This window comes from Archocentrus centrarchus, chromosome 9 (assembly GCF_007364275.1).
Source record: "Archocentrus centrarchus isolate MPI-CPG fArcCen1 chromosome 9, fArcCen1, whole genome shotgun sequence".
NCBI lineage: Eukaryota > Metazoa > Chordata > Actinopteri > Cichliformes > Cichlidae > Archocentrus > Archocentrus centrarchus.
This window is the reverse complement of record NC_044354.1, coordinates 4,412,733-4,418,732: the sequence shown is the minus strand read 5'-3', so window position 1 is coordinate 4,418,732 and position 6,000 is coordinate 4,412,733.

Sequence of the window (6,000 nt, the reverse complement as noted above, 5' to 3'; positions counted from 1 at the left end):
CAACGAAATCCCAAACAATCGGAGGGAAATTCCCTCACCCGAGGTCGCCTCCAGCCACACCCATTTGAGACATCTCGCAAAGCACATCCCCAATCTCGACCCACAAGCCCCCATTTTGCTGTTGTTAGGCAGGGACATAATCAGAGCCCACAAGGTGAGAAGACAGGTGAACGGCCCACACAATGCACCCTACGCCCAAAAACTGGATCTGGGTTGGGTGATTGTGGGTGATGTGTGTATTGGGGACATGCACAAGCCGCCGCTTGTCCACTCCTACTACACCAATGTGCTGAGAAACGGACGCCCTTCTCTCTTTCAGCCATGCCCAAACAGCTACACGGTGAAGGAGAGATACTGTGTCACTGAACCCTTCTCACACTTCATTTTGCATGGAGGCAGTCATGCAAAGGCAATACAGAACACTTTGGACAGTGATGCGTTTCAGACAACAAAGGATGATGACACAGAGGCACCGTCCATAGAGGACATGCAGTTTCTGAGCATCATGGACCATGGAGTCTACAAGGACGAGGGAAACAGCTGGGTGGCTCCTCTTCCTTTCAGAGCTCCCCGACCACGGCTGCCCAACAGCCGTGCCCAGGCGCTGGAACGCCTCAATTCGCTGCAGCGCTCCTTCAAAAGGAGACCTGAAATGAAACAGCAGTTCATTACGTTCATGGAAAGGATCTTTCAGAGCGGGCATGCGGAAGAAGCTCCCCTACTGAAACCCGGAGAGGAACACTGGTACCTACCGTGCTTTGGAGTTTATCACCCGAAAAAGCCTTCTCAGATAAGAGTCGTGTTTGACTCCAGCGCACAGCACAATGGCCTGTCTTTAAACCAAGTGCTCCTAACCGGACCAGATCTCAACAACAGCCTGGTGGGCGTTCTCCTTCGTTTCAGAAAAGAGAATGTCGCCTTCTCTGTGGACATACAGCAGATGTTCCACTGCTTCAAGGTCAGGCCCGAGGACCGCAACTTTCTCAGGTTCCTTTGGTTCAAGGACAATGACCCTGAGAAAGAGGTCACAGAATTCCACATGAATGTTCATGTGTTTGGAAATAGCCCCTCCCCAGCTGTGGCTATTTACTGTCTCAGGCGTGCAGCTCTGGAAGGTCAGAGTGAATATGGAGAAGATGCACAGCGGTTTGTGGGCAGAGATTTTTATGTGGATGATGGACTGAAATCCCTACCTACAGCTGAACAGGTGATCAGTCTGCTTAAAAGGACTCAAAGCATGCTGGCAGGCTCCAATCTCAGACTCCACAAGCTAGCCTCGAACAACAAAGAGGTCATGCAGGCTTTCTCCTGTGAAGATCGTGCCACTGACTTAAAGGACCTCGACCTGGCTGCTGACAGTCTACCAGTGCAGAGGAGCCTTGGTCTACACTGGGACCTGGATTCAGACTGTTTCACTTACCGGGTGGAGGATGAGAGGAAGCCATTCACCCGACGGGGAGTCCTCTCCACAGTGAACAGCTTATATGACCCTCTTGGATTCGTCTCTCCTGTGACAATTCAAGGAAAGGCTCTGCTTCGCGAACTCGCCACCGACTCTCCTGATTGGGATGCTCCTCTGCCTGCAGAAAAGGAGAAATTGTGGGACAGCTGGAGAGATTCTCTTCAAGAACTGGAAAAATTAAGAATTCCCAGAGCCTACACCCGCATATCCTTGTCTGCAGCTGAACGAATTGAGCTCTGTGTCTTTTCAGACGCATCAGAAAGGGCAGTTGCTGCGGTTGCTTATTTAAGAACTGTAGGTGCAGATGGTCAATGCCGTACAGGACTGATCGCAAGCAAAGCGAGACTCACGCCACGCCCAGAACACACCATACCCCGTTTGGAGCTGTGTGGAGCAGGCATGGCAGTGAATCTGGCTGAAGCCATCATGTCTGAAATCGACATCAAATTTGATGCAGTCACATTCTACACAGACAGCAGAATTGTACTCGGGTACATTTTCAATGAGAAAAGAAGATTCTATGTGTACGTGAGCAACCGAGTTCAGCGCATCAGGCGAAGCACACTGCCACAACAGTGGAGGTATGTAGACACTCAACACAATCCTGCAGACATTGCAACACGGTCGGTTCCAGCAAACCGCCTGAAAGACACAATGTGGTTTACTGGACCAGCATTCTTGTCTCAGCCTGTTGACATGCTGCCTGTTGAACAGTCCTTTGAACTCTCACAGCCAGAACGAGATCCTGAAATCCGGCCGCAAGTGACCACACTGTCTACGACAGTGTTCAAAACTCTTGGTTCACAGCGTTTCAGTCGCTTTTCATGCTGGAGTTCTCTCACAAGGGCTGTTGGTGTGCTGATTCACATCCTTCAGTGTTTCAGGAAAGACAAGAATAGCGAACAGTGTCAGGGATGGCATCTTTGCTGCACACCTGCAACAGTGGATGTTCTCAACCAGAGCACAACAGTCATCATTAGAACAGTCCAGCAGGAGACCTTTGAGAGAGAACTAGAGTGCCTCTCATCCAACACAAACATTCCAAAGGGCAGTCTTCTCTGGTCCTTGGATCCCTTTCTTGACCAAGCAGGCTCGCTGAGAGTCGGAGGACGTCTCACAGCTGCCGATCTAGAACCCAGTGAGAAGAGACCGCTGATCTTGCCTGGAGGTCACCATGTAGCCACCCTCATTGTGCGTCACTTTCATGAACAGTCACAACACCAAGGACGCCACTTTACTGAGGGCGCCATCCGATCTGCTGGCTATTGGATACTGGGTGCCAAAAGAGTCATAAACAAAGTAATTTTTGAATGCTTTGTCTGCCGCAAACTCAGAGGAAAATGTGAAGTTCAAAAGATGGCTGACCTGCCACCCGACAGACTCAGCACTGAGCCACCTTTTACTAATGTTGGCATGGACGTGTTCGGGCCCTGGGCTGTTGCTGCACGTCGCACAAGGGGAGGACACGCTGAGAGCAAGAGGTGGGCAGTTCTCTTTACTTGCTTATCTGTCAGAGCCATTCACATCGAGGTCATCGAGTCTTTAGATTCATCCAGCTTCATTAATGCACTCAGAAGGTTCCAGGCCATACGGGGGCCAGTGAAACACCTCCGCTCAGACAGGGGCACAAATTTCATCTGCGCCTCCAAAGACCTCAAAATCCCTTCAAATGCTGATGAGAAGACACTGGAGAGATTCCTCTCTGAGCAGGGCTGCAGTTGGACCTTCAATGCCCCACACTCCTCTCATATGGGAGGGGTGTGGGAAAGAATGATCGGTGTCACACGCCGCATCTTGGATTCAATGCTCATGCAAATAAGATCTAAGCTCACACACGAGGTGCTCACAACCCTTTTGGCTGAGGTCACGGCCATTGTGAATAACTGCCCACTTGTGCCTGTGTCTACTGACCCAACAGATCCTTTAATCCTCACACCCGCATCACTGCTGACTCAAAAGGTAGGCCCCTGCCCACCTCCAGCTGGCGAGTTTGACCACAAGGACTTACACAAGCAGCAGTGGCGCTTGTGGAGCAGTGGAGTTCAAAGCCTGTCTAACACTTTCTGGGACAGGTGGCGCAAGCAGTACCTGGCGACACTACAGCCCCGCAGGAAGTGGTCATCCGACCACCCCAATCTCAAAGAAGGGAGTTTAGTGCTTCTCAAGGACATTCACTGCAAAAGGAATGACTGGCCTCTTGGCATCATCACAGAGGTGTACCCCAGCAAAGATGGACGAGTACGCAAGGTTCAGCTGAGAATCGTCAGGAAGGACGGAACCAAACTGCTTCTCAGACCTGTTAATGAACTGGTCCTGCTGATTTCCCCAGATTAATAAGTGTGCAATGTTTCAAGTGTTAAGTAAAGAGAAGGTTTCTTAAGGTTAAATGAATGCATAACTGAGCCTATTTTGATGTTTAACATAACGTAGGTAAAGGAAAGAAAAGTGTGAAACCCCCTGGGTATCAGGCGGGGAGTGTTCTGTTTGATGTTGTCTTCCTGTTGTCTTTGCTGAGAAATTTGGTGTTTATAAGGTTTTCATGTTCCTTTGCTGCCATCTACTGGGGAACAAGGGTAGTGTTTTTATGCTTGCGGCATCGACTGATGACGTCATGAGCAGTGGACATTGTTTGTGCGGGAAAACAAGCTTGATGCGCGATTTCTGTCTGTTGAGTTTCAAGTCAGCCCTTGAAGGCATCGTCGGTATGTTGTATTAATTATATGCATATAAAACAAGATCAATGTTAATCCACCTAGTTTAGAGCCCTGCTAACTTTTAGTAGAGTTCTATATTTGTTATTTGTTGGTTAAGCTAATCTAGCTTCTAAGCTATTTTCTATAGCAGTGTCAAATCGCCCTCTGAATGGTATTGTATTTTGTTTCACAGTTTTACCCTACTTCAACTTACCATAAAGAGTTAACTGGAACCTGTCATCTGTGTGGTTTGTTGGAGAGGAGTTAACCAGCTGTCGACCCTGGCAAGGCGTTGGGGCAGGACAGTACAGTTCAGATATTGCATGTTTTACTTGTACATTTTATGTTGCAGGATCCAAAGATCAGTCATTGGGAAAGAGTTACACATAAAATTACAGATGTGGTCACAGCTTATTACAAAATATGGCTGGACCATGTTAGACATGTGGAGAAAGAATCTGATTAAACAGATAAAAGACACACTGGCTGTGGAGTGATGCCAGGGGCCTATTTCAGGTCAGATTCAGTGTCAGAAAGTTTGTCTCAGCAACCCTGAAGCACGTAGTCTTAATAAGCAAGTTTTACAGTAATCTACCTAAAGGCCAAGTCTTTGCAGTCTTTGAGGCAATCTCATATCTTGGCACAATGTTTTACAAATGGACAAAATCCACTTACAAGCCAAAATCCACTTAATGGTGGAGTTTGACCTATAAAACAAGCAATCCAAGAACTTATTCAAGAAAACAAACTCAGTTTGATTCAATCACTTTTGATGAAATAAAAGAAAACAAGAGAAAAAATAGCTGAAAGTTAAAAGACTGCTTTCTTAAGTCTGAATGAAAATGTTCTTCATGGCTCAGAATTTGATATCTAAAAAATAGAGGAGGTAAACACATAACACATATGTTCCATAGATGTTTTTAGATACTAGCTTTGCAATGTATGGGGTTATGCATGCATTGAACTGTCATCTAAGTACAAATTACACCAAATGCAGAGGTAATACATTTAAATTTTATGCAGTCAAGCTCCCAAACCCCAAAGTAATATGTTCAACTGAATAGCAACCCTTCAAAGAATTATTGCACTACTTATGCTGTTGCTTTGATTCATGTATTTCTCCCTGTGTTAAGATATGACAATAAAGCGCTTTGTAGATTTAGGGAAACATTTATACAAGAGTATTTGGACCCTTATTGGTTTCTTTTTTCTTTTCATATTTGTCACTTTTACTTGTTTCAGATCATCAAACAAATTTTAATCTATCCATCCATCTGCTTTCGCTTATCCTGTTCAGGGTCGCAGGGGGGCTGGAGCCTATCCCAGCTGTCATAGGGCGAGAGGCAGGGTACACCCTGAAAAGGTTGCCAGCCTGTCGCAGGGCTAACACAGAGAGACAAATAACCTTTCACACTCACATCCACACCTATGGGCAATTTAGTGTAGCCAATTAACCTAACCCCAGTAAGTGCATGTCTTTGGAATGAAAGTTTGAGAGAGGAAATGGGTGTACATTGGCAATTTTTTTCCCAACTGTAGGTATACCTGCAAATAATAAAAACTATCATTACTAGGAAATTAATATAGGAAGATAAAGATTATTGGGTTATTAATGCAAACTAGACTAGAACAGCCAGGACATGAGACAACTACAGGGTCACATTTCCACTCTAAGGTTAGATGACACCACCGCGCAATAAGGAGGGTCGTTCTTTCCCGTTTCTAATTGGGCACACCCCCTCAAAACGGACCCCTACATTCTTGCTCTGTGACTGGCTAACATGCCTTCAAATGCCAAACCTGAAAACGAGCCTTCCGTTGAGCAACCGAGACGCCTGTGGCTCC